Genomic DNA, 19,095 nt, shown 5'->3' with positions numbered 1-19,095 from the left:
ACTACATGGTGGATTCGATCCAGCGACCACAAAATCAAAGAGACCACCGTGTTACCACCAGGCCATGCATCTTACATTTTTCAGAAAATGTCTTATCAATATGAATGGCAATTTAAACATTATTTTATTAGAAAAGACACCAATCGCAAATTTGTCTAATTTTAATCACGAAGAGCACATGAAACCAAAACGAATTTGATGTAAACGTGTACTACAATGCCTGTAGAACTTTATCGTAATTGGATTTCTTTGGTTTGGAGTGATTTAAATAGTCAAATATCCAATTGTTATCATACACTACCGATCAGACCCAACCTAACACCAGAGTAAACCCCAACTAAACCCCGGGTTTACTTTTTGGGTTTACTTGGGATTTACTCTGGGTTTACTTTTTGAAAATTCGGGTCCACTCGGGGTTTACTTTGGGTTTACTCGGGGTTTACTTTGGTTTTACTTTGAAATTCCTTTTGAGGTCAACTGTATGCACTGAAGTGTGAAGCAGACTAGTATTTTATCTTACCATCCTACTGTCTGTAATTCATACCCTTTGTATATTCCGAATACACAGTTAGTATCTGCTTTTAGGGGTATACTTCTGACTGGGTTTACTCTCTGTGTCCACTCTGGGTTTACTTTTGTTTACTCTGAGTTTACTCTAGGTCCACTCTAGTAAACCCAATGTAAATCATAATAAACCCAGAAAGTTAACCCAGGGTTTAGTTGGGGTTTACTTTCTGTTAGGTTGGGTCTGATCGGTACTGTATATTAACTATTTTCTTTTAAATACCTACATGTAACTAAACTTGAATATTGTAATGGTGATAATTAAGACTCTTTCAGCGTGGTTATTGTGTTATTTGCGTTTTGTAGAATATAATATAAATGAATATTGTAGAATATATTTTAACTAAATATTGAATAATATTAAAGAAACCGATGTTTGCAAAAGTGCTATATTTTAGGCCAAATCGTATATAAAGTGCGCTGTACCTCTGTTAAGTCCTTTACCAGTTAATATTGACATCTATATATGATTGACAAATTCTTCAGTAGAACATAAACAACACACACAATCGATCATATTTCATGTCTCTTAATTTTCAGAGATTCAGGACGAGATGATATCGTTTTGATTCTTTTCTTTGTTTAATGGGCGGAATATCTTTCCTACATGTTATTTTTCATTCGAACATGGAACATGATGCTGCAACTGTTTCCAACACAAATGATGCTGTAACTGTTTTCAACCCAAATGATGCTGCTATTGTGTCCAACCCAAATGATGCTGCTACTGTTACCAACCCAAATGATGCTGCAACTGTTACCAACCCAAATAATGCTGCTTCTGGATCCAACCCAAGTGATGCTGCAACTGTTACCTACCCAAATAATGCTGTAACTGTTTTCAACCCAAATAATGCTGTATCTGTTACCAACCCAAATGATGCTGCTACTGTGTCCAACCCAAATGATGCTGCAACTGTTACCAACCCAAATGAAGCTGTAACAGTTTCCAACCCAAATGGTGCCGTAATATTTACCCACCAAAATGAGGCTGCAATAGCTACCAACCTAAATGATGCTGTAAAAGATGCCAACCCAAATAATGCTGCAACTTTTACCAACACAAATGATGACACATCAGTTTCCAACCCACATGACGCTACAACTGTTACCAACACAAATGATGCTGCAACTGTAACCAACACACTCCAGATGTTTGAGACAAACCTATATTTGGATGTCTCCCATGTTATAAGTTTTAAAAGTATTACAAAATTTGTATGTAGTTTCATTTTTTGACGTATGTCAAGATATGTTGCATGTTGACATAATTATTTTGCATGGTGACACAATGTAGAAAAACAACTTGCATTCAAAATACAGAAGTATTCCATTTTAGCGTTGAAATTATAAATCTTAATAAATGACGTTGAGGTCATTGCCAAGTGTCAATGCCTGAGCAATTAATCTCTTTACTAATCAATAACTATCACTATATATACTATATATTACACATGTAACTATATACAATATATGCTTTGTATTTCAGACTTTGAGAATGCCTAGGATACCAACATGCACAATATGCTCTGACAAATTCTCGGATGCTTTCTTAAACTGTGGCGCATTCTCTGTTTTGTTTGTGCCACGGAACTTACAAAGCGGGGGTCTGTAAGTCTGTAAGGGGCCATATTTGCAGACAGAAGTTCACAACAGTATCCAAACTGTATTATTAAACTGTGTATCCAACAATATTTCATTACGAACCATTCTAGAAAATTAAAAAATATGAACCATTATATGTTCCATTATATCCTCTCGAGTGGGGATATTTATATGTTTAGGGAAACTTTTTTTTCTTTTTTGAAAATTTAACACGATAATAATTGTTTTATTTTGTTAATTTTATGTCTGTCTCTGTTCATCTGTAAACTTGTTACTTTTTTTTAAATTTTTCTTTACAATCAGTAAATTACTTTTAAGCAAACTTGGTACAAAGCATGTTTATATGGTAAATAGACTATCCAGGGAAGAAACAAGATTAAATACAGAATCTGTTACACTACATTGTCCAGATATTTTGTTTAGACTTAGGCCCCAGGACATACAAATATGTTGTATATGACTCCATACAGCTGATTTATCATATTTGTTGTTGCTCAGGTGAGTGATGTGGCTCTTGTCATTTACCATTTGTTTCATTGAAAAATCAAAAATAAAAGTGATGTCCATATATTTACTGCAATATATTGATTTACCCTGCAATCCGTATACTTAAGTCACTTTCATGAATTGTCAAAGCCATATACTGGATATCGTCTATTTTTTTTTTCTTAAAAAAAGACCCAGATCGTTTATTTTATCTCTTGCATTTATTTAGGAAAAAAAACTTGACTTGATTCAGGTGGAATAATGTCGCGCTTTGTATTCGCAGGCACGGTCTGACTCAAAGCAATTTTTAATGAATGTTAGTACAGAATTTAAATAGAATCTTTTATTTTTATATCAAATATTCTAAATTAAAAAAAAATATTATTACATTTACTGAATATATGCGTTATTGTCAAGTTAATATAAGATGCGGAGATTGTTTATGCAGCCTGTATATGTCAACCTGAAAATGACGTCATTTTTGTTCGACTTCTAAAACACCGAAATTCCCATAAACAAATAACACTTTAACACTTAAATTTATGTCGAAATGCTTATAGAGACAAATGTAGCAAATATTTCAAGCTTTCAAATTTTTATAAACATTGTTATCAGTGGTGTTTTAAAACAAAAGTACGACCGACGGAAGTTAGCACAGAATCAGTCGACCCAGAGCGAGTTTTTGAGATTTCTGTTCGAAAATTCGATATGCAATCCAAGTTTTCGGTAATTTCTAGAGGTCGTACAAAAAAATGAAAAATGTTTATTTTCTATTCTACTTTCAAAAAATACAAACCGTTTTGCTACAGATCAGTTATTAACAAAACGCCAGCATTTTATTATCAATAACTACCAAAAGGCGTATAATGGTGTCTATGTGCGTTAAAGGGTAAGTGAAGACAAATGTATTTTATTTCTCTGATCTACAGTATCTACATCTTTCTTAACCGATAAATACTATCATAATGACAACAAATACAAAGCAAAGTTATTGTAGTGTTAAATTTTGATAAAGGTTCTCCTTCTTTCTCTCTTCAAGCTCTTGATAAGGGTCATCATACCTGGTATTGGTCTGTTCAGAATCAGTTGTCCAACACGTTTTGATAATACACATCCTATGTTTCTGCTTAGAGGAGGTTTTCCTATATAATTATTTTCATTAAACCAACTCTAAAATGTTATTGCTGACATAGAATTGTTAATTTAAAACAGATACATTTATAAATTATTTTATTAAGTATGTGTATATGAAGCAAATTACCTTTGGCGGAGTAGCTTTACACTTATGACAATCACGTTGACTAAAATTGATACTGAGATCCCAACCAACAATGGTGTGTTCGCCATCTGTTTGTCATCTGTGTCTGTAAATAAACAGGCTATCAGTGCGCAGTACTATTGATATCTGACTTGTTTTTATTGTACGACTTTATCTTACCTAATTCACAATACATGTATTCATCACTAAAACCATGCAAACAACTTCCATTAAATCTGTCACACGTCTGGTTGAGGCAGTGTCTATTGCATGGATACTGACAGTCCTCGCCAAACGACCAAACACACTCTGAAATGAAACCACTTACATACAACTAGTTTTGTATTTGTATTTTTCATTTCATTCTCTACCATAATATGCAATGTAACAAAATACTTAAACCGCTCCACACTTAACGCTATAAGCAGAAACATAATTGAAAAACCATTGATTTATATATTATCTATTGAGTAGTCATTGTTTTGATAATTTATCTTTGAAATAATTGATACCTGTGTTACACTTAGGACCTATCCAACCTGCACCACAAGTACACATTCCGTCTGTGTGTCGACAAGTTCTACAGTTTGACTGGCATTTTTTGGAACAGTCTGGTCCGTAATATCCGTCAATGCACGCTAATGTGCGCATACAAAATTTGATACAATATGGATTATTGAAAACAAATACGAAATATAATCTTTGAAATTGGTTTTTAATAGAGCAATTGTATTCCTGTATCTTACTGTCATTGCAAAATATTCCAATGTATCCGTCCAGACAACCATCCGAACACTCTCCACTAACATGGTCACATGTCTTGTTGTTAATACAATGTCCACTACAACGCTCTGTGCAGTTCATCCCGAAATACTTATATGGACAGTCTATTTGAAAACAAGTGCATCAAGAATCTAATTAATAAAGATGTGTAAATGCTCAAGCATATCGTTACTAGTATATACCAACTTCGTTATTTCGAACTAGAGGAGACTGTTAAAAAATATGGGATATCAAAGTTTTCGAAATATTGAGGATAAAATACTTAAGAAATACACAGAGCGAAAAACCATCTTTAAGCAAGTCCTTAAAGGTGGCTTAAAGGTGACTTAAAGGAGCTTAAAGGCTATACAACCTTTAAGCCGCCTTTAAGTCACCTTTAAGCAAGTGCTTATAGGTCCTTAATGTCCAAACTTCTTTAAGCCACCTTTAAGCCACCTTTAAGCATCTTTAAGTGGCATTTACGCTCTCTTTACACTGCCTTTACACTGTCTTTAAGTGGCCTTTAAGTCAATATTGATCAAGCTGAACAATAAAAACATATATTAAATGCAAAAGCTCTTTTATAGAGATGGGAGGGGTCATCCGAGTGATAATATAATTTCCAAGGAAGGAGGGGGGGGGTGCGCAGCTAGGTTAAGGACGCCCATGGATTACCGTATGAAATAAATGCACTAAAAACAGACTTAATTTCAGACAAAGTTTACAAACTCATCCAAATATGGCAATGATAAAGTTTATACATCATTATGTTACTACCGATCTCCCCGACATTTTTCACCGGAACACAGTCACCGCATCAGCTGTTTATCACGTGATATGCTAAAAATAGAGCAGCTACATATGACTTCATTTATTGCAAAAGTTCAACGATATACGAATGAAATATTAAATTGTTGTTTATATCACTTAAAAGAAAATTAATTGCTTAATCTAAAAAGTGCTGGGAGCAACTATAGCAGTACCAGCAACATGCTTAACTTTAGCATTGATCGTACAAGTTTTAGAAATTTTGTCGATAACTAAGTCAATTCACGTGTCAAAAAAATGTTTCCTTTCAAGCTACAACTTGCTCCCAGCACTTTTTACAATCACTGGTATTTGATGAACATAAAAAAGTTAAAACACAATCCTTAGAATTGACTGGATATCGTTGAACTTTCACAATTTTAGACAGATATATATGATTTTAAGCAAATTAGCCGATTTTCAAACGCACTGATGATCAGGATCAAGGGCAGATAATCTGGCGTTGGGAAGCGCGGAAAATTTAAAGATTTACCTTGTTAATCGTTGGTTATTCCTTATCTGCACATTTTATTAACCTTTTGAACCTTTCAATTCGTAAACTACACAGGAATATTATGAATTTATTATTTTTTGTTCAGTTTAAACAGAATGGAGTGATGAATTCCTCAATGCACCAGAACAAAATCAGAGAACCACATGCGCGGATCTAAGGTCTGGGGTGGGGGCTGGTTTTCTATGAATGTCTACCTCATATAACTTCAGACTAATTTAAGTGTATAGATAACAGGCTAAAGCAAAGGAAATAAGAAGCCAGATCCACGTAGGATCGATTTTGAAAGGGGGGGGATGACTCATCCAAAAATTCTTGACAAGCAAAAAAAAAATTAAATTTCTTTACATACTCTCAAAACAGTTGGGGGGCACCCCCCCCCCGCCCCAATCTTATACTACATGCCTGCTTTAATCCACCCCTGCTTATTAAATATGTAATTTGATATTGTTATGAAGTGTCCATGCGCGGATCTAGAGGAGGGGTCAGAGGGGTCCCAACCCCCCTGGAAAATGAAAATGTATTAAATTTACATAGTAAAATCATTGCAAATATGCCTTAGACCCAAATCAAATGAATACAAAATTAAGAAAACAATATACTTTTATTGAAAAACAAAATTTCAAAACTCACAATTGTAATTTTTTTAAACAGCTTTAATTTTGTTTTTAATAATGTCTTAACACATTCAAAATACACCAAAGCATGATGATGAGCACTTTTTTATCCATCATGTTTATGCATTATAACATTAATTTTTCATTAAATAGTCTGTAGAACACAGGGAATATATGGGTAGGGATGACAGGGTAACCTCAAGAGTTGAAACCACAAGAATCGACCCGCAAAACCCATGTCGCCAGGTGGTAGCAGAAGTCCATGTTGGGCTGAAATTAAAATTTAAAAAAGAAATTATCTGTGAGAACATATGCATAGCAAATACATTAATATTTGTTTAAAAAAAAATACACTGACCATGCAGCGTTATAAGTATAACAACATGCGCGGATCTAGAAGGGGGAAGTTTTACGACCCCCCCCCCCCCCGGGAAATAAAAATAAATTAATTTACATCGTAAAATTATCAAATATGCCTCGGACCCCCATGAAAAACCCAATTACCCTTCGGACCCCCACCCCCCGGGAAAAATTTCCGGATCTGTGCATGTGACAAGATAGCAGTACAAAAATCAAACCAAATATCTTAGATATAAACTATTAACACATATCAAATTAAGAGAGAGAGAGAGAGAGAGAGAGAGAGAGAGAGAGAGAGAGAGAGAGAGAGAGAGAGAGAGAGAGAGAGAGAGAGAGAGTCTGCTTTACTCAAAGTGTAATAGTAAATATTCAATTTCTTTTGATATACAGTATATCTCTTCTCGAAATAATCTTTTACTAAATTATAATTCCATTAGTTTCATATTTTTTTTCTAGCAATGAACTGTCCATAAAGTCACACATAAGCTGATGTATCTGAGCACAGTAACAATTAATCCAACATACACATCTATTTGTTATCTCAAAATTGTTTGTATACAACGTACATGTATACATACGCTATGCATGGAAACTTTACCGAGAAATGAATCAATACATGTATGTATTTTAACATATAGATAGACCATAACTCAAAACAAAAAACAATGATTCTGTTAAAAAATTAAATCTTGAAAAGACTGTATTATGAATATCAGGGAACATAAATACCCTAAAATTCTGACCTTAATGTAATATGAAGTTCTTTTCAATTTTAAGATTAAAATATCCTCTTCTAAGAAAATACTTTAATAAATTGTAGAATAGCATGTAAGTTTTACATTGGTTAATTTAAAAAAAATCTGCTGTTGAGGAAATGTATATGTTATTGTATGCATGTACATGTGGATCAGGTAGTGAATAATAACAAACCAGGTCAGTTTCAAGCTTGTGCCTCTTAAATATTATCTAGCCACTATGCAGTCTGATCTAAAGCGGTCGAGTCTGACCACCACATATGTTGGATTTTACTGGTTGGGGTTTATTATCAGATTATTATGAAGCATTACTGCACATATTTAACACATGAAATATATTAATGATTAATATATTTCATGCAGCACATACAAATATGTACATGCAAATCTTTCTGAATTTTTATTTCATAAACAAAGCCATGAAAGACAATATGATACAATATTGTTTTATTAAAATTAAGTAAAGAATTCATGATGCATACATGCACATGATGATTACATCATTCTTCACTTGTGTACCATGGTACCCCGCATGTTTACAGTGTATCCTATTATGGTGTGTATAAAATAGTTCAATACAAACTAAGACACACATGTACATATATGGCAAAATAACAAATAAGAATTCAAAACAGTGTTATAGATATCTACTGTAAGCACAGATCCAGCAAAATGAGTTATATCATCTAAGATCCAAAATTTTACTGAAGTGCAAAACATGTGTAATCACCATGCAAACATGCATGCACTTTGTACAGCATTCTACAATTGTGTACCCTGGGAACCCCACCTCTTTCAAGTGCAATGTTTACAGTGTCTGGTGTGTAGTTCAATACACAAAAAATATAAATGTATAGCCTAATTAGATATAAGAATTCAAAACAGCGAAGATGGGCAAAACAACACATGTGTAGGTACACTGCATGGACTGAAAAGAGCAAATGTTTTGAAAAGAAAAGGTCACCACGACATATCCTGTATTAAAACATACCTTTATTATCTCTTAAACGATGGTTGAGCTGCATTTTCCACTTTCGGCGTCTTGCAGGACATGCATTTTATGAAAATGTTTACACACCGCTGTCAGCTGTTCGCAACCAAAACAAGGCGAGTGAAAGCGCTGTGTTGACGCGGATGGTAAGCAACCGACAATGCAAGTTTAAGAAATAAACGCCTTTATTCACAGATTTTCGATTCAATATTGTTTAAAATAAAATTCAAAATGATTATTTACAGCAATCAATCGATAAATTTTAACAGCGATCGCTTTACTATATCGAAAGTAGGAAAAAGATGAAAACATGAATAATGGGCGGAGCTAACGTCATGAAATGTCACGTGATATTCATGAGGTGAAATCTATGGGAGGCCTTAACCTAGCTGCGTGTTCCAGGCGGTTTTAATCGTCGCTCCATTAAACGCAGATCGCTATCATCAGCACCGCTCCGATGGACACAGATTGCCGTTATAAAATTCTTTATAATTTTTGGGGGGTTTCAAAATTATTGTAGGGATGAGCGCAGTCTCTGTATCTTAATATGTGCATAAAACTAATTAAAGTATGTTTGTTTTCTATTATAGATTAATCGGTGAAAAAAATATCTCTCTCTCTCTCTCTCTCTCTCTCTCTCTCTCTCTCTCTCTCAGTTCATCCGGTTATTAAACAAAAAAAAGATAATGAACCAGAAATGCATGATTTAATTTGTTAATCGGTTTAAGGTTTGTATTTTTTTTCTTCAATTTTCATTATTTCTAACTCTAGATCTGCTAGATACATGTTAAAGATGAAAAGACTCTCAACTGCCTTTGTTATATCGGGCAGGATATTACTGCTTTGTTTGTCTAGACATAGTTTTGTTCGTTTGTGTATATCTAATTAGAGTCTATTGTTTGTCCAACTTAAGAAAACCCCTGGAACTAACACAGAATATACAAGATATACACAACAGGTGTGTCGTGTGCCCAGGTGCACGTCAGGTTTTCTAAAGGCGTTGAATCTTAGTATGTACGAGTATACGATAAGTCTAGTGAATAAAAGTTAATTTACATTTGTAATTCATTTTCAAAGTATTATTTCCTAGATCTTGGTTTCAAAGATGTTACGTCTACAAATTAACGATACATGTGTGTAAGAGTAAAATCTTGAGGCTCATTAATTAATGTACCGGTGATCATAAATAGGGGTGGATTATTTAAATATATGTATAAGGGTAAATATGTCAAATATACCCGGCCTGGCACATCATACAATTGTATGTACAAGTCATTTGCAATTGCCACATGCAGTAAATACGTCACCGGTAATTGGTAATTTTGTTTGTTATAGAATTGATAGTTTATAAATCATGTACATACAATTACATGTAAATATTTAAACATATTGGAACGGCGCCGCGATCATGAAAACCGGGAAATTGCGGGAAATTGAACAAATACCCTAATAGTATCAATGCATATAATAAAAGAAATGATTTCATTTTCTTTCTTACATTTTTATAGCTATAAATAAGACGACCGTATATCTACTCGGTTTAAATTTATTAACTACATGTAAGAAAGCCTACTATAGTGAACCTAACGGTTTCCATTTAGGTATAATATATTTTTGTTCACTGAAGACCAAGTTCCGTATTTCATTCTAAATACATGCATGCATGTAATTTATAAATTAGATATAATTGATTGTTACAAACTGAATGGTTTGTCAAAATCTTTTCAAGTAAACACATTCAATACAGTGATTCAATATCCACTGATATATAGGATATAAAAACGCTCTTACATATGTAAGTTGCCGTGGCGCAGAGGATGTGTGGTGATGCTAGTAAACTAAGGGTCCCAGGTTCAATTTGGTGTCTTACAAAACTATTGTTGGTGATAAACATAATGGAGGTTTAATGTTGAATGATATTTATCTCAAAATGTTATCATTTAGACTTAAATTTCTAGCTAAATATTTTTGTACATCGAAAGATTTTTTGTGGAAACACATTTTAAAATATCACCTGTCAAAGATATGTTCTTTAGGCGCAAATTCAGAAATATTTTTACTGAGATTGTTTAGTCAAGACTTACCTACATTACCTCAGTTTTACAAAGAAATGTTTAGTGCATGGTATGCAATAGAAGATTATGTGATATTTAACCAAAAAGAAAGTGACGTGTATAATTTTTGTCTTTTTTGTAATCCAAAAGTAACAAACAAAGGTAAAATGTTAAAGTGGAATGTTTTTATTAAGGCAGGCGTTACACATGTAAAACATATAGCATATGAAGTTATACCAGGTTTTTTACCAAGTTCTTATATTGTTGATATTATTCAAGAGTATGACCCTGATGTAAATGTATTGGCTATCAAGGAAAATTACAGAACTCTTTTAGAAAGCATTCCGAGGGAATGGACAGAATATGTAAAAGAAAAGGAGTTTCACAACATGGCTTTTCTTGCAGACTTTTGTGTAAAATATGAAAATCAATCTATAGTTTTTAGTACATGTACTGTTAAAATATTTTACAAATTATTGCTACACAAATTGTTTCAACATCCTGTATCAAATAGTTTTTGGAAAGAAAAATTTAATATTGATGATTCTGATGTATTTTTCAAAAGATGGGGTACATTATTGGAGTCTTATAAACCACCTGAAATTATTGAATTAGATTTTAAGATGTATCACAATGCAATATTTACATATGAAAAATTATTTAAAATCGGCAAAACAGAATCAAATTGTTGTCCAATTTGCTCATTACAAAATGAAGATATTATACATTTATTTATTGGCTGTAATGAACTACATGAATTTATAAACAAATTTGTTGTGTATCATTTAGAAACATTACTCAAAGATGTAGATGTAAATATTTTCAATACTTTAAGATTTGATGAGATGTTTTTCTCATCATTGTCAACGGGTATAAAAAATGTAAATACATTTTTTGTTAATTTCTTTTTATCAATATGTAGATTAAGTATATACAAACGACGACAAATGTTTATCAAAAGTCAACAGAAGATGGATGTTACTAAATTTTGTAAATACATGTTAAAACAATTTATTTCATATAATCATTACCAATTGTGTATCAAGGAAAACAGAAGAAATATTTTCTCCAAATTATTTTTGAACAGAAATCCTCTAGTTAAAGAAACGGAGGGTGTGTTGATATTTATTTTTTAATACTTGTCCTTTTATATAAATTCATTTGTTTATTAGACATTGCTGTTTTTAAGAATTGATATGTACAGTGTGTATTATGTTGAATATCAATAAAAGATAAAAAAAAAAAAAATGTGTGGTGATGCTAGTAAACTAAGGGTCCCGGGTTCAATTCTCGCCGTGGCCGTTTTTTTTTGTGTTTTTTTTTTTTTCATTTTTCTTTCTAGAACAAAAACCGTTTTAATACCTTTTCTTTCATAAAGTTAATACATTTTGTTGGAAATTAAGCACAATATTGAATTATTTTTTTTTAATGGCTTAAATGTGGCTTAAAGGTAGCTTAAAGGTGGCTTAAAGGTGGCTTAAAGAAGTTTGGACATTAAGGACCTATAAGTTGTCCTTGAAGGTGGCTTAAAGGTTGCTTAAAGATAGTCTTTAAGCTGCCTTTAAGCCATCTTTATGCTTTCTTTAAGCCACCTTTAAGCAATACATATAGCTTAAAGGTAGCTTAAAGGTGGCTTAAAGATCGTCTTTAAGCTACCTTTAAACACCTTTAAGCTATCTTTAAGGAGGACTTAAAGATGGTCATTCATCCTGTGATAAGTAGTTGTGACTTAAAGATCACTTCGACATATCCATTGTATACGAGATATCGAACTCCAATTGGAGTTAACTAATAATGAAATCACACGTGTGAATATTGTATCTATTTTGCAATATAATGGTAGTTTATCTGCAACATACACATTGAGTTGTCCCCATTGTGTCTATCATTAATTCGCTTTTGTCACACACTGAGAAAAAGAGGCACATGGGCCACATCGCTCACTTCAGCAACAATAGGCATGATAAAATCAGTTTCATGGAGTCATAAAACAATATATCTGGACAATGTGGTATACATGTAGATCCTTTACAAAAAATATGTTTCCCCCTGGCTATTTTTATATTTATAACCAAGTCCCTTTTTTAACAGGATGATTTTATAGTCATATCACATTTAGCATTAGCATTTCTCAAAAAGACCCTTAACAATAGTTTATATTCATGATATACATAAAACTCTGAACGCCTTGTGAGGCCCAATAAACATCCATGGGCCATCGCTTAAACAAGTTTAAAGAATCAGCAATATATAAAAAAAATTGCATATAAGTTAAAGCATATATGATAACATTTCAGTTTTTGTGATAAAATTAAAATGTTTTCTTATGTACAACTGAATCCCAAATGTGGCCATAAACTAATCCTAAAGATGGTGCTACAGTTTGTGATTTGAACAAATTTGAATCTACACTATTTGAAGTTACTTTCAATAAAGTTTCAGCTTTTTAAGGCAAATGTTTTTTTAGAAAAAGATTTAAATATATTTGTCTATATATTTCAATGTAAAAGTTTGTACCCCCCCTCTTTGTGACCCCATCCTACACCCTCCGCCCCCTCCCCCCCCCCCCCCCCCCCCCCCCCGGGGATTCATGATTTGAATAAACTTGAAATCTTACTACCTAACGATACTTCCAAACAAGTTTTATCTTCCTTGACCAAATGGTCTGCGTTATCTGTTTCATATTTGGATATTTTACTGCACATAGACATTGATGGTAACCTAATAACAAAGCTTTATGATAAATGCGATGACTTCAATTTTTCGATAGTCAACTTTCCTTACTTATGTAGCAATATACCTTCATCCACTGCATATGGTGTTTTTGTCTTTCAGTTGATTCGATACGCAAGGACATGCTCAACAGTCTCGTTTGAAGTCATCTTTTAGTAAGTTGAACCAGTGGCGTAGCTAGACCAGAATCGAAGTGCATGCTCAAAATGCCAGTGGGTTCAGGACGAAGCCTGGTGGGGGCCCAGGGGGCGAAGGCCCCGGAAGCTCATGAATTCTGACGATTTTTAACACTAACAATCATCGCAGAAATTGAAAGGAATGCTCACTATTTAAGGTATATCACTCCTCATGTTTTGATTTCATTGCGCAGATGTTCATTATATTTTAAATGAATATGATTTTATTAATTTAAACCTCACAAGAAGATCATCATTTCATAATTACACAACATTCGTAAAGAAAATCCATTTGAATTCAAGAAACGAACAAGTTTTGGGGGGAACTATTTTCTCGTGCGGAAGGTTTTTTAGTCAAAAATGACAGAAAAAAGCAATTTTATGAATTTTCAATATACTTTTCTTTTTATTATACTTTATTCATTATTCTCATTTTTAACATTTGATAGGTTTGTGACATGTTCAATATGTTCTCTATGACTTGTACTAAACTAAATTTTGTGAGAATGATAGACGTTTGGCATAAAATCATGCAAATATATAGTCAATGTCTGAATATTTTTAAGCCAAATTTTGCAATAATTTTACCTTTGAAGCCATGTATCTAAAATTTGAAATCACTGACCCCCATGTTTTATTATGTCAAAATGATACTGAATACATATGTAGGCAAAATGGATTAATCATCTAAAATTCTTGATATTCAAAATGTTTTTATTTCAAATCAAATTGTAACTATTATAAAAATTGTCTATTTTAAGCAAATTTTACGCAAATTTTTTTTCGCAATCCCTCTATTCAGTGTGACCATTGTACATAATTAAAAACAACATTTTAAGAAAAGAGTTTGCTTAATCAGAAATTCTGACAACAAATCCTAATCAGGCTGAAATCGCATTTTAGGTGCAAAAAGGTCAAATTCAATTGACCATAACTCAGAGGGATGAACACTGACCTCCCATTATCTTTGTATTATTTAAGTGTGTTTTGTCTACAGATTTCAATATAATACTTCTCAAGAAATTCTTGATACAAGAACATTGAGGAGTGGGATACCTTAAGCATTTTTAGGCACTTAAAATTGTTTTGGTTATAGTTTAGGCATAAAATCACAAAACTTATTAAAAGCTTATTAAAAGAAGAAAAACCTTTGACGCTTGTTTTTGACCCACTCAAAGCTTTTATTCTTAAGTTCATTTTCACCTAGTTTATGCTAATGAATATCTGAATAAAGCTGTGATATTGGGGGGGGGGGATTTAAAATGATGTGCTTTATTAGGTACATGCATTGTGTACTGTTATTTAACAATGGTGATACTGTAAGACCGCATTGCGTGTCTATATTTGGTACTTAAGACTTCTTTGTTTAGCATTGATTCCGGATAAAGTAGGACCGGGTGACGGCAACCGTTGAAGAGATAACTAAGTATGGACCTTATTACTTGACTTCGTTTTTTTTTCTTTATTTTTTTACTGAGTTTCTTCCTTTTTCCCCCAAATGATGTGCATGCTCAGGCATATAAGCATACATGGTAGCTACGCCACTGAGTTCTATCGTCGATACAACGAGCTTGTTAGCAAATACAATCTTCAGCTGGGTCGCATGCTGACAGACGTGTTTTCATACTAATTGTTAGACTATAATTAATCACCTAATTGTCTACGGACTTTTCCGGGTTTTTTCCCCGCTTACGACAAAGAGCACATGGTGGGTGTGACCGGTCAGCAGAGGATGCTAACTCCTCATAGGCACCTGATCCGAGCTCTATTTTTTAGAGGTCCGTGTTGCTCTGCCTTGGATGTGTATTTCGTTTAATGGATTTTTGAGATGGTTCACGGTTTGTTATTGTCATTTTTTTCATTTGCAAAAAGACGTGGTCTTTATTGTTCACAATTTTGAATCCCCTTAGCCTAAGGATGCTTTGTGCCAAGTTTGGTTGAATTTGGACAAGTGGTTTTTGAGAAGATGTTGAAATCTGTTTACAGACAGACACAAACAGACAGACAGACGACAGACAAAATGTGATCAGAAAAGCTCACTTGAGCTTTCAGCTTAGGTGAGCTAAAAACGATGTACTGTGGAATCATTAGAAATCGTGGTGGCTCAATTTTCGTGGTTTTTGTGGGTAGCCCTCCCCCACAAACTTATGTCCTCCACGAAAACAAGTTTTGAAGGAGTAAATGTTCTTACTAAACCTTAAAAAACAAAACCAATTAACAAAATAACATCCCCACGACTAAGAAAAAAACCCCAAAAATCCACAAAAATTGGCCCCCACGATTGTAAATAATTCCACAGTATCCCTTTCATAATACAACATTCACATGGGGTGTTTCATAAATTGATAAAGATCATTCCAAACGGATACATGTACTTACAAATACAATACAAATGAAATAATGGTTAATTGAAATGTATGTTTTAAGACAACCAACAATGATAATAAAAATCGATCCTAACGATAACGTTTTGAAGCTTTAATGATGTATAATCTGAAGCAAGTGTGTTTTTGTGCTTAAAATTACATATATATTCCCATCAATCCAAAACATGTGCTGGATATACTTTACACGGGGTTTTATTTCTTGTGTTGTTAGATATTATATCATACTGATTAACTGATTAACTGCTGGCCTGTTATTTGACTTATAAAATCGGTATACCTCTCCACGTCACTGACCGATTAAATATATGTTTTCTAACTAAAACTTCAACTGGTCCTTTATTGATTAATGTATTCTTAAAAAGTTGAAAAACAAAACTTAAAACTTGATAGAAAGCTTTTAAAATCCGAAAAATACAATGTATACAATTTGTAACCTCATAAAAAGGAGTGCATGCCATTACAATATCCAACAAGAATCAATTTGACGCAAGCGTCAAAAGAACCGACGTAGATCTGTTTGTTTGTTTTTTTTACGAAAAAAAAAGTTAGTCAAGTAATCATGGTCCCCTGAATTTTAAGGTCCTCTCACTGATATTATATGCTGACCATTACTTACTGTTTTAGATTCTTTAAGGATGTACATCTGATTATAATACTTACTTGTGCTACAGTTGTTGTTGGTATATCCAGGGGTACACCCTCCGTCGCATGTGCCTGTTCTTTTATCACATGAAGATATGTTCAGACAATGACAGGTGTTGACACAATCATAACCAAAGGTCCCTCTATGGCACTCTTTAGAAAGTAAATATGCGAACATTATGAGTAAGAATGAATCTTTTAACTTCAACTAATGTGCACAATAACAAAATAATACACAAATTTACAAAGATAAACGTTCACTGATGCCAATAATTTCTTGATGTTCTTTTTCTGACAGTTCATGATGTATGCATGAAATTTCAATAGTCATCAGCTGTTTTTGACTGACAAAGACTAACATACTTTTTCCTTTAATCAACAAGCTATAAAGTCCCATTTTAAATATTTAAGTCCGCCGTAGTTGGAATACTTTTAAAAATTTAATTGAATTTATCTATTGACCTTTTGACGATTGTCTCGATTATTTGACGGATGACAATTTAATTTATTTTTTAATTTATAAAGAAGGTTCTTTTTTGTTTGATATACCAAAATAAATAATGCAGCATTAAACCCCGTTTGTCATCATACTTCGAAAAAAAAAACTTGCAAAAGGGAAAAGTGTATGGTTGAAACGGAAAAAATAATTTATGGACGTATGCAAAATAAAAAATATTACATTGTATTGAGTTTCTAAATTGCATTTTGTTAAAAGAAAATAAAGGTGGTTCATGTTTAATCTGCGAGCGTTTTTAACGACGAATTGTATTACTTTTGTGTATCGTTTCCAAGATAGTGCGATTTAACACTTTTAATTCTTACATTTTCAAACCTTTTAGACAAATGTTCTTATTTCGTTTATAGGCTATATTCCAGTAGGAAGTAAGACACGTTTTTGTGAGCGGAGTGCTGTTATTGGTTGCAACTTGGGCAAACTAACACTCTCCATGTAATAATTTCGAAAAAATACATTGAAATATATTTACCCTTCTTACACAGGTATCCTGTCCATCCTGCATCACATCCTCTGTCACATAGACCAGTCACGTGGTTACAGGTAATGCCGTCTCTACAATGTCCTACACACGGTTGAACACAGTTTACACCATACCATCCTATTCCGCAAGCTAATAAAAATAGTTGTGTTATTTTTTTTTATTCTTATACACCAGCAGTATGAAAATTATATTAATTAACAATAATTTATTTTATTCATTATAACACGTCCTCTCAAATTGTCAATAGGAAGAAATTTAATTTTGTTGTTCTTGCGATTATCATTTTTACTCTGTTATGAAAATGTAACTATTCTATCTGAATTTATTTTCAATATAAAATAATGATATCGAAGGACAATGAGTTCATACTCGTGTTACAAAAAGATCCCAACCATCCCGGTTTGCAGTCATAACAACTTCCATTCTGTTCTTGGCAAATGGTGTCTTTACATGTAACAGGACATGGGATGTCACAGTTACTTCCATATATACAGGTAGTATTGCGCCCTACATGTAACGAAAAGCAAGTGTAACACTTGACTCAGAATTTGACACAGACTCACACAGAACAGAAAAAAATATGAAAGTTTTTATTGCATTGATATTAACATCGCGAGAACGCTTCTCTTTGGCCAATTTGAGTTCAGTGAAATGTTATTTCTTTGTGGTATATATATGTAGGGTACTTTTTCCATTTTAATGGTAGGCTAGAATATCACAGTTTATACCATAGGCACATTTTGGATGGTGAAAACTCAAAACATTCCAATTAAGCTAAACTAATTCAATAAAGTTAAAATGAAAGGTTGTTTAGTTATTATAATGAATAATTATGACGTTAGATAAGATGAATATGATTTTGAAAGACAACTGATCTACTCGGACTAATGATTGAACATAATGACGCAGCAAAAAATGTATATTGGTTGAAGTGTAATGCAATACCTTTTACGATTACTTCACACAGTTCCGTAAAATCGTTAGATATTTCGTAACCTTCAGGGTAAGTCACTTCATTAAGCCTTTCATTATAAAATATGACATAACGTCCTTCCTTAATACATGTGGTGGTGAAGTTGATGGCCGGTAAGTGAGGTCCGTCCTTATAACACATAGTGGTACTCTTTATATCAGTATTGGTTGATACACTGCTGTTTGACACATATAGAGAGAATCCTGCTAAACGACCTCGCTGTCTGTTTTCTATGTTAAAGAAATTATTAAGACAACGCATTCAGCAAATAATACACGAGCGTTGTATACCACCAATGATGTATATACATCAAACATTAAGCAAAACGACCAAGCAATGCATATTCTAATAAAAGGCTAGATTGTAAATCTTAAAGATTTAAATAGTGCGAAAGATAAAGTTACGTTTCTCATTCA

At 33.0% G+C, this 19,095-nt stretch overlaps 1 pseudogene; it reads right to left on the bottom strand.

Annotated features, from left to right (window-relative positions):
- Nucleotides 1-19,095, bottom strand: part of LOC128169372 (multiple epidermal growth factor-like domains protein 6) — an 80,492-nt pseudogene that overhangs the window by 38,106 nt on the left and 23,291 nt on the right.

Source organism: Crassostrea angulata, unplaced genomic scaffold, assembly GCF_025612915.1.
Source record: "Crassostrea angulata isolate pt1a10 unplaced genomic scaffold, ASM2561291v2 HiC_scaffold_122, whole genome shotgun sequence".
NCBI classification, from domain to species: domain Eukaryota; kingdom Metazoa; phylum Mollusca; class Bivalvia; order Ostreida; family Ostreidae; genus Magallana; species Magallana angulata.
Note: the sequence above shows the minus strand (reverse complement) of the source record. Positions and strands in the feature narration are given on the sequence as shown.